The sequence below is a fragment of the Nomia melanderi genome, unplaced genomic scaffold, assembly GCF_051020985.1.
Source record: "Nomia melanderi isolate GNS246 unplaced genomic scaffold, iyNomMela1 scaffold0241, whole genome shotgun sequence".
Lineage (NCBI taxonomy): Eukaryota > Metazoa > Arthropoda > Insecta > Hymenoptera > Halictidae > Nomia > Nomia melanderi.
Window position 1 is genome coordinate 27,501 of NW_027475356.1, and position 10,946 is coordinate 38,446.

A 10,946-nucleotide genomic window follows, 5' to 3' on the forward strand; every position below is an offset into this window, starting at 1 on the left:
GAGAACTCAGAAATCATAATGAAAAAAATTACAAAAATTTATTTTTCTCAGAAACTCCGAAAAACAGAGTGGTCGAATCCGTGCAAGCCGGAATTTTTCTAAGTCCCCACGGTCAAGAGTAAACTTTTTTAATAAGCGTTTTAAAATTATTTCAATGTTTAATCCATGCGTAAACATGACGTTTATTAACGTTTTTAACATTAAAAAAAATTACAAAAATTTATTTTTCAAAAAAAATGGAAAAAACCGATTCGTCGGAGCGAGGTGTCCAGCCCGTGCGGTAATTCCAGCAGGCGAATCGGACTTCCCGAAATTTTTCTAAGTCCCACGGTCGACACCAACTTTTTTAATAAGCGTTTTAAAATTATTTCAATGTTTAATCCATGCGTAAACATGACGTTTATTAACGTTTTTAACATTAAAAAAAATTACAAAAATTTATTTTTCGGAAAAAATGGAAAAAACCGATTCGTCGGAGCGAGGTGTCCAGCCCGTGCGGTAATTCCAGCAGGCGAATCGGACTTCCCGAAATTTTTCTAAGTCCCACGGTCGACACCAACTTTTTTAATAAGCGTTTTAAAATTATTTCAATGTTTAATCCATGCGTAAACATGACGTTTATTAACGTTTTTAACATTAAAAAAAATTACAAAAATTTATTTTTCAAAAAAAATGGAAAAAACCGATTCGTCGGAGCGAGGTGTCCAGCCCGTGCGGTAATTCCAGCAGGCGAATCGGACTTCCCGAAATTTTTCTAAGTCCCACGGTCGACACCAACTTTTTTAATAAGCGTTTTAAAATTATTTCAATGTTTAATCCATGCGTAAACATGACGTTTATTAACGTTTTTAACATTAAAAAAAATTACAAAAATTTATTTTTCGGAAAAAATGGAAAAAACCGATTCGTCGGAGCGAGGTGTCCAGCCCGTGCGGTAATTCCAGCAGGCGAATCGGACTTCCCGAAATTTTTCTAAGTCCCACGGTCGACACCAACTTTTTTAATAAGCGTTTTAAAATTATTTCAATGTTTAATCCATGCGTAAACATGACGTTTATTAACGTTTTTAACATTAAAAAAAATTACAAAAATTTATTTTTCGGAAAAAATGGAAAAAACCGATTCGTCGGAGCGAGGTGTCCAGCCCGTGCGGTAATTCCAGCAGGCGAATCGGACTTCCCGAAATTTTTCTAAGTCCCACGGTCGACACCAACTTTTTTAATAAGCGTTTTAAAATTATTTCAATGTTTAATCCATGCGTAAACATGACGTTTATTAACGTTTTTAACATTAAAAAAAATTACAAAAATTTATTTTTCGGAAAAAATGGAAAAAACCGATTCGTCGGAGCGAGGTGTCCAGCCCGTGCGGTAATTCCAGCAGGCGAATCGGACTTCCCGAAATTTTTCTAAGTCCCACGGTCGACACCAACTTTTTTAATAAGCGTTTTAAAATTATTTCAATGTTTAATCCATGCGTAAACATGACGTTTATTAACGTTTTTAACATTAAAAAAAATTACAAAAATTTATTTTTCGGAAAAAATGGAAAAAACCGATTCGTCGGAGCGAGGTGTCCAGCCCGTGCGGTAATTCCAGCAGGCGAATCGGACTTCCCGAAATTTTTCTAAGTCCCACGGTCGACACCAACTTTTTTAATAAGCGTTTTAAAATTATTTCAATGTTTAATCCATGCGTAAACATGACGTTTATTAACGTTTTTAACATTAAAAAAAATTACAAAAATTTATTTTTCGGAAAAAATGGAAAAAACCGATTCGTCGGAGCGAGGTGTCCAGCCCGTGCGGTAATTCCAGCAGGCGAATCGGACTTCCCGAAATTTTTCTAAGTCCCACGGTCGACACCAACTTTTTTAATAAGCGTTTTAAAATTATTTCAATGTTTAATCCATGCGTAAACATGACGTTTATTAACGTTTTTAACATTAAAAAAAATTACAAAAATTTATTTTTCGGAAAAAATGGAAAAAACCGATTCGTCGGAGCGAGGTGTCCAGCCCGTGCGGTAATTCCAGCAGGCGAATCGGACTTCCCGAAATTTTTCTAAGTCCCACGGTCGACACCAACTTTTTTAATAAGCGTTTTAAAATTATTTCAATGTTTAATCCATGCGTAAACATGACGTTTATTAACGTTTTTAACATTAAAAAAAATTACAAAAATTTATTTTTCGAAAAAAATGGAAAAAACCGATTCGTCGGAGCGAGGTGTCCAGCCCGTGCGGTAATTCCAGCAGGCGAATCGGACTTCCCGAAATTTTTCTAAGTCCCACGGTCGACACCAACTTTTTTAATAAGCGTTTTAAAATTATTTCAATGTTTAATCCATGCGTAAACATGACGTTTATTAACGTTTTTAACATTAAAAAAAATTACAAAAATTTATTTTTCGGAAAAAATGGAAAAAACCGATTCGTCGGAGCGAGGTGTCCAGCCCGTGCGGTAATTCCAGCAGGCGAATCGGACTTCCCGAAATTTTTCTAAGTCCCACGGTCGACACCAACTTTTTTAATAAGCGTTTTAAAATTATTTCAATGTTTAATCCATGCGTAAACATGACGTTTATTAACGTTTTTAACATTAAAAAAAATTACAAAAATTTATTTTTCGGAAAAAATGGAAAAAACCGATTCGTCGGAGCGAGGTGTCCAGCCCGTGCGGTAATTCCAGCAGGCGAATCGGACTTCCCGAAATTTTTCTAAGTCCCACGGTCGACACCAACTTTTTTAATAAGCGTTTTAAAATTATTTCAATGTTTAATCCATGCGTAAACATGACGTTTATTAACGTTTTTAACATTAAAAAAAATTACAAAAATTTATTTTTCGGAAAAAATGGAAAAAACCGATTCGTCGGAGCGAGGTGTCCAGCCCGTGCGGTAATTCCAGCAGGCGAATCGGACTTCCCGAAATTTTTCTAAGTCCCACGGTCGACACCAACTTTTTTAATAAGCGTTTTAAAATTATTTCAATGTTTAATCCATGCGTAAACATGACGTTTATTAACGTTTTTAACATTAAAAAAAATTACAAAAATTTATTTTTCGGAAAAAATGGAAAAAACCGATTCGTCGGAGCGAGGTGTCCAGCCCGTGCGGTAATTCCAGCAGGCGAATCGGACTTCCCGAAATTTTTCTAAGTCCCACGGTCGACACCAACTTTTTTAATAAGCGTTTTAAAATTATTTCAATGTTTAATCCATGCGTAAACATGACGTTTATTAACGTTTTTAACATTAAAAAAAATTACAAAAATTTATTTTTCGGAAAAAATGGAAAAAACCGATTCGTCGGAGCGAGGTGTCCAGCCCGTGCGGTAATTCCAGCAGGCGAATCGGACTTCCCGAAATTTTTCTAAGTCCCACGGTCGACACCAACTTTTTTAATAAGCGTTTTAAAATTATTTCAATGTTTAATCCATGCGTAAACATGACGTTTATTAACGTTTTTAACATTAAAAAAAATTACAAAAATTTATTTTTCGGAAAAAATGGAAAAAACCGATTCGTCGGAGCGAGGTGTCCAGCCCGTGCGGTAATTCCAGCAGGCGAATCGGACTTCCCGAAATTTTTCTAAGTCCCACGGTCGACACCAACTTTTTTAATAAGCGTTTTAAAATTATTTCAATGTTTAATCCATGCGTAAACATGACGTTTATTAACGTTTTTAACATTAAAAAAAATTACAAAAATTTATTTTTCGGAAAAAATGGAAAAAACCGATTCGTCGGAGCGAGGTGTCCAGCCCGTGCGGTAATTCCAGCAGGCGAATCGGACTTCCCGAAATTTTTCTAAGTCCCACGGTCGACACCAACTTTTTTAATAAGCGTTTTAAAATTATTTCAATGTTTAATCCATGCGTAAACATGACGTTTATTAACGTTTTTAACATTAAAAAAAATTACAAAAATTTATTTTTCGGAAAAAATGGAAAAAACCGATTCGTCGGAGCGAGGTGTCCAGCCCGTGCGGTAATTCCAGCAGGCGAATCGGACTTCCCGAAATTTTTCTAAGTCCCACGGTCGACACCAACTTTTTTAATAAGCGTTTTAAAATTATTTCAATGTTTAATCCATGCGTAAACATGACGTTTATTAACGTTTTTAACATTAAAAAAAATTACAAAAATTTATTTTTCGAAAAAAATGGAAAAAACCGATTCGTCGGAGCGAGGTGTCCAGCCCGTGCGGTAATTCCAGCAGGCGAATCGGACTTCCCGAAATTTTTCTAAGTCCCACGGTCGACACCAACTTTTTTAATAAGCGTTTTAAAATTATTTCAATGTTTAATCCATGCGTAAACATGACGTTTATTAACGTTTTTAACATTAAAAAAAATTACAAAAATTTATTTTTCGGAAAAAATGGAAAAAACCGATTCGTCGGAGCGAGGTGTCCAGCCCGTGCGGTAATTCCAGCAGGCGAATCGGACTTCCCGAAATTTTTCTAAGTCCCACGGTCGACACCAACTTTTTTAATAAGCGTTTTAAAATTATTTCAATGTTTAATCCATGCGTAAACATGACGTTTATTAACGTTTTTAACATTAAAAAAAATTACAAAAATTTATTTTTCGGAAAAAATGGAAAAAACCGATTCGTCGGAGCGAGGTGTCCAGCCCGTGCGGTAATTCCAGCAGGCGAATCGGACTTCCCGAAATTTTTCTAAGTCCCACGGTCGACACCAACTTTTTTAATAAGCGTTTTAAAATTATTTCAATGTTTAATCCATGCGTAAACATGACGTTTATTAACGTTTTTAACATTAAAAAAAATTACAAAAATTTATTTTTCGGAAAAAATGGAAAAAACCGATTCGTCGGAGCGAGGTGTCCAGCCCGTGCGGTAATTCCAGCAGGCGAATCGGACTTCCCGAAATTTTTCTAAGTCCCACGGTCGACACCAACTTTTTTAATAAGCGTTTTAAAATTATTTCAATGTTTAATCCATGCGTAAACATGACGTTTATTAACGTTTTTAACATTAAAAAAAATTACAAAAATTTATTTTTCGGAAAAAATGGAAAAAACCGATTCGTCGGAGCGAGGTGTCCAGCCCGTGCGGTAATTCCAGCAGGCGAATCGGACTTCCCGAAATTTTTCTAAGTCCCACGGTCGACACCAACTTTTTTAATAAGCGTTTTAAAATTATTTCAATGTTTAATCCATGCGTAAACATGACGTTTATTAACGTTTTTAACATTAAAAAAAATTACAAAAATTTATTTTTCGGAAAAAATGGAAAAAACCGATTCGTCGGAGCGAGGTGTCCAGCCCGTGCGGTAATTCCAGCAGGCGAATCGGACTTCCCGAAATTTTTCTAAGTCCCACGGTCGACACCAACTTTTTTAATAAGCGTTTTAAAATTATTTCAATGTTTAATCCATGCGTAAACATGACGTTTATTAACGTTTTTAACATTAAAAAAAATTACAAAAATTTATTTTTCGGAAAAAATGGAAAAAACCGATTCGTCGGAGCGAGGTGTCCAGCCCGTGCGGTAATTCCAGCAGGCGAATCGGACTTCCCGAAATTTTTCTAAGTCCCACGGTCGACACCAACTTTTTTAATAAGCGTTTTAAAATTATTTCAATGTTTAATCCATGCGTAAACATGACGTTTATTAACGTTTTTAACATTAAAAAAAATTACAAAAATTTATTTTTCGGAAAAAATGGAAAAAACCGATTCGTCGGAGCGAGGTGTCCAGCCCGTGCGGTAATTCCAGCAGGCGAATCGGACTTCCCGAAATTTTTCTAAGTCCCACGGTCGACACCAACTTTTTTAATAAGCGTTTTAAAATTATTTCAATGTTTAATCCATGCGTAAACATGACGTTTATTAACGTTTTTAACATTAAAAAAAATTACAAAAATTTATTTTTCGGAAAAAATGGAAAAAACCGATTCGTCGGAGCGAGGTGTCCAGCCCGTGCGGTAATTCCAGCAGGCGAATCGGACTTCCCGAAATTTTTCTAAGTCCCACGGTCGACACCAACTTTTTTAATAAGCGTTTTAAAATTATTTCAATGTTTAATCCATGCGTAAACATGACGTTTATTAACGTTTTTAACATTAAAAAAAATTACAAAAATTTATTTTTCGGAAAAAATGGAAAAAACCGATTCGTCGGAGCGAGGTGTCCAGCCCGTGCGGTAATTCCAGCAGGCGAATCGGACTTCCCGAAATTTTTCTAAGTCCCACGGTCGACACCAACTTTTTTAATAAGCGTTTTAAAATTATTTCAATGTTTAATCCATGCGTAAACATGACGTTTATTAACGTTTTTAACATTAAAAAAAATTACAAAAATTTATTTTTCGGAAAAAATGGAAAAAACCGATTCGTCGGAGCGAGGTGTCCAGCCCGTGCGGTAATTCCAGCAGGCGAATCGGACTTCCCGAAATTTTTCTAAGTCCCACGGTCGACACCAACTTTTTTAATAAGCGTTTTAAAATTATTTCAATGTTTAATCCATGCGTAAACATGACGTTTATTAACGTTTTTAACATTAAAAAAAATTACAAAAATTTATTTTTCGGAAAAAATGGAAAAAACCGATTCGTCGGAGCGAGGTGTCCAGCCCGTGCGGTAATTCCAGCAGGCGAATCGGACTTCCCGAAATTTTTCTAAGTCCCACGGTCGACACCAACTTTTTTAATAAGCGTTTTAAAATTATTTCAATGTTTAATCCATGCGTAAACATGACGTTTATTAACGTTTTTAACATTAAAAAAAATTACAAAAATTTATTTTTCGGAAAAAATGGAAAAAACCGATTCGTCGGAGCGAGGTGTCCAGCCCGTGCGGTAATTCCAGCAGGCGAATCGGACTTCCCGAAATTTTTCTAAGTCCCACGGTCGACACCAACTTTTTTAATAAGCGTTTTAAAATTATTTCAATGTTTAATCCATGCGTAAACATGACGTTTATTAACGTTTTTAACATTAAAAAAAATTACAAAAATTTATTTTTCGGAAAAAATGGAAAAAACCGATTCGTCGGAGCGAGGTGTCCAGCCCGTGCGGTAATTCCAGCAGGCGAATCGGACTTCCCGAAATTTTTCTAAGTCCCACGGTCGACACCAACTTTTTTAATAAGCGTTTTAAAATTATTTCAATGTTTAATCCATGCGTAAACATGACGTTTATTAACGTTTTTAACATTAAAAAAAATTACAAAAATTTATTTTTCGGAAAAAATGGAAAAAACCGATTCGTCGGAGCGAGGTGTCCAGCCCGTGCGGTAATTCCAGCAGGCGAATCGGACTTCCCGAAATTTTTCTAAGTCCCACGGTCGACACCAACTTTTTTAATAAGCGTTTTAAAATTATTTCAATGTTTAATCCATGCGTAAACATGACGTTTATTAACGTTTTTAACATTAAAAAAAATTACAAAAATTTATTTTTCGGAAAAAATGGAAAAAACCGATTCGTCGGAGCGAGGTGTCCAGCCCGTGCGGTAATTCCAGCAGGCGAATCGGACTTCCCGAAATTTTTCTAAGTCCCACGGTCGACACCAACTTTTTTAATAAGCGTTTTAAAATTATTTCAATGTTTAATCCATGCGTAAACATGACGTTTATTAACGTTTTTAACATTAAAAAAAATTACAAAAATTTATTTTTCGGAAAAAATGGAAAAAACCGATTCGTCGGAGCGAGGTGTCCAGCCCGTGCGGTAATTCCAGCAGGCGAATCGGACTTCCCGAAATTTTTCTAAGTCCCACGGTCGACACCAACTTTTTTAATAAGCGTTTTAAAATTATTTCAATGTTTAATCCATGCGTAAACATGACGTTTATTAACGTTTTTAACATTAAAAAAAATTACAAAAATTTATTTTTCGGAAAAAATGGAAAAAACCGATTCGTCGGAGCGAGGTGTCCAGCCCGTGCGGTAATTCCAGCAGGCGAATCGGACTTCCCGAAATTTTTCTAAGTCCCACGGTCGACACCAACTTTTTTAATAAGCGTTTTAAAATTATTTCAATGTTTAATCCATGCGTAAACATGACGTTTATTAACGTTTTTAACATTAAAAAAAATTACAAAAATTTATTTTTCGGAAAAAATGGAAAAAACCGATTCGTCGGAGCGAGGTGTCCAGCCCGTGCGGTAATTCCAGCAGGCGAATCGGACTTCCCGAAATTTTTCTAAGTCCCACGGTCGACACCAACTTTTTTAATAAGCGTTTTAAAATTATTTCAATGTTTAATCCATGCGTAAACATGACGTTTATTAACGTTTTTAACATTAAAAAAAATTACAAAAATTTATTTTTCGGAAAAAATGGAAAAAACCGATTCGTCGGAGCGAGGTGTCCAGCCCGTGCGGTAATTCCAGCAGGCGAATCGGACTTCCCGAAATTTTTCTAAGTCCCACGGTCGACACCAACTTTTTTAATAAGCGTTTTAAAATTATTTCAATGTTTAATCCATGCGTAAACATGACGTTTATTAACGTTTTTAACATTAAAAAAAATTACAAAAATTTATTTTTCGGAAAAAATGGAAAAAACCGATTCGTCGGAGCGAGGTGTCCAGCCCGTGCGGTAATTCCAGCAGGCGAATCGGACTTCCCGAAATTTTTCTAAGTCCCACGGTCGACACCAACTTTTTTAATAAGCGTTTTAAAATTATTTCAATGTTTAATCCATGCGTAAACATGACGTTTATTAACGTTTTTAACATTAAAAAAAATTACAAAAATTTATTTTTCGGAAAAAATGGAAAAAACCGATTCGTCGGAGCGAGGTGTCCAGCCCGTGCGGTAATTCCAGCAGGCGAATCGGACTTCCCGAAATTTTTCTAAGTCCCACGGTCGACACCAACTTTTTTAATAAGCGTTTTAAAATTATTTCAATGTTTAATCCATGCGTAAACATGACGTTTATTAACGTTTTTAACATTAAAAAAAATTACAAAAATTTATTTTTCGGAAAAAATGGAAAAAACCGATTCGTCGGAGCGAGGTGTCCAGCCCGTGCGGTAATTCCAGCAGGCGAATCGGACTTCCCGAAATTTTTCTAAGTCCCACGGTCGACACCAACTTTTTTAATAAGCGTTTTAAAATTATTTCAATGTTTAATCCATGCGTAAACATGACGTTTATTAACGTTTTTAACATTAAAAAAAATTACAAAAATTTATTTTTCAGAAAAAAATGGAAAAAACCGATTCGTCGGAGCGAGGTGTCCAGCCCGTGCGGTAATTCCAGCAGGCGAATCGGACTTCCCGAAATTTTTCTAAGTCCCACGGTCGACACCAACTTTTTTAATAAGCGTTTTAAAATTATTTCAATGTTTAATCCATGCGTAAACATGACGTTTATTAACGTTTTTAACATTAAAAAAAATTACAAAAATTTATTTTTCGGAAAAAATGGAAAAAACCGATTCGTCGGAGCGAGGTGTCCAGCCCGTGCGGTAATTCCAGCAGGCGAATCGGACTTCCCGAAATTTTTCTAAGTCCCACGGTCGACACCAACTTTTTTAATAAGCGTTTTAAAATTATTTCAATGTTTAATCCATGCGTAAACATGACGTTTATTAACGTTTTTAACATTAAAAAAAATTACAAAAATTTATTTTTCGGAAAAAATGGAAAAAACCGATTCGTCGGAGCGAGGTGTCCAGCCCGTGCGGTAATTCCAGCAGGCGAATCGGACTTCCCGAAATTTTTCTAAGTCCCACGGTCGACACCAACTTTTTTAATAAGCGTTTTAAAATTATTTCAATGTTTAATCCATGCGTAAACATGACGTTTATTAACGTTTTTAACATTAAAAAAAATTACAAAAATTTATTTTTCGGAAAAAATGGAAAAAACCGATTCGTCGGAGCGAGGTGTCCAGCCCGTGCGGTAATTCCAGCAGGCGAATCGGACTTCCCGAAATTTTTCTAAGTCCCACGGTCGACACCAACTTTTTTAATAAGCGTTTTAAAATTATTTCAATGTTTAATCCATGCGTAAACATGACGTTTATTAACGTTTTTAACATTAAAAAAAATTACAAAAATTTATTTTTCGGAAAAAATGGAAAAAACCGATTCGTCGGAGCGAGGTGTCCAGCCCGTGCGGTAATTCCAGCAGGCGAATCGGACTTCCCGAAATTTTTCTAAGTCCCACGGTCGACACCAACTTTTTTAATAAGCGTTTTAAAATTATTTCAATGTTTAATCCATGCGTAAACATGACGTTTATTAACGTTTTTAACATTAAAAAAAATTACAAAAATTTATTTTTCGGAAAAAATGGAAAAAACCGATTCGTCGGAGCGAGGTGTCCAGCCCGTGCGGTAATTCCAGCAGGCGAATCGGACTTCCCGAAATTTTTCTAAGTCCCACGGTCGACACCAACTTTTTTAATAAGCGTTTTAAAATTATTTCAATGTTTAATCCATGCGTAAACATGACGTTTATTAACGTTTTTAACATTAAAAAAAATTACAAAAATTTATTTTTCGGAAAAAATGGAAAAAACCGATTCGTCGGAGCGAGGTGTCCAGCCCGTGCGGTAATTCCAGCAGGCGAATCGGACTTCCCGAAATTTTTCTAAGTCCCACGGTCGACACCAACTTTTTTAATAAGCGTTTTAAAATTATTTCAATGTTTAATCCATGCGTAAACATGACGTTTATTAACGTTTTTAACATTAAAAAAAATTACAAAAATTTATTTTTCGGAAAAAATGGAAAAAACCGATTCGTCGGAGCGAGGTGTCCAGCCCGTGCGGTAATTCCAGCAGGCGAATCGGACTTCCCGAAATTTTTCTAAGTCCCACGGTCGACACCAACTTTTTTAATAAGCGTTTTAAAATTATTTCAATGTTTAATCCATGCGTAAACATGACGTTTATTAACGTTTTTAACATTAAAAAAAATTACAAAAATTTATTTTTCGGAAAAAATGGAAAAAACCGATTCGTCGGAGCGA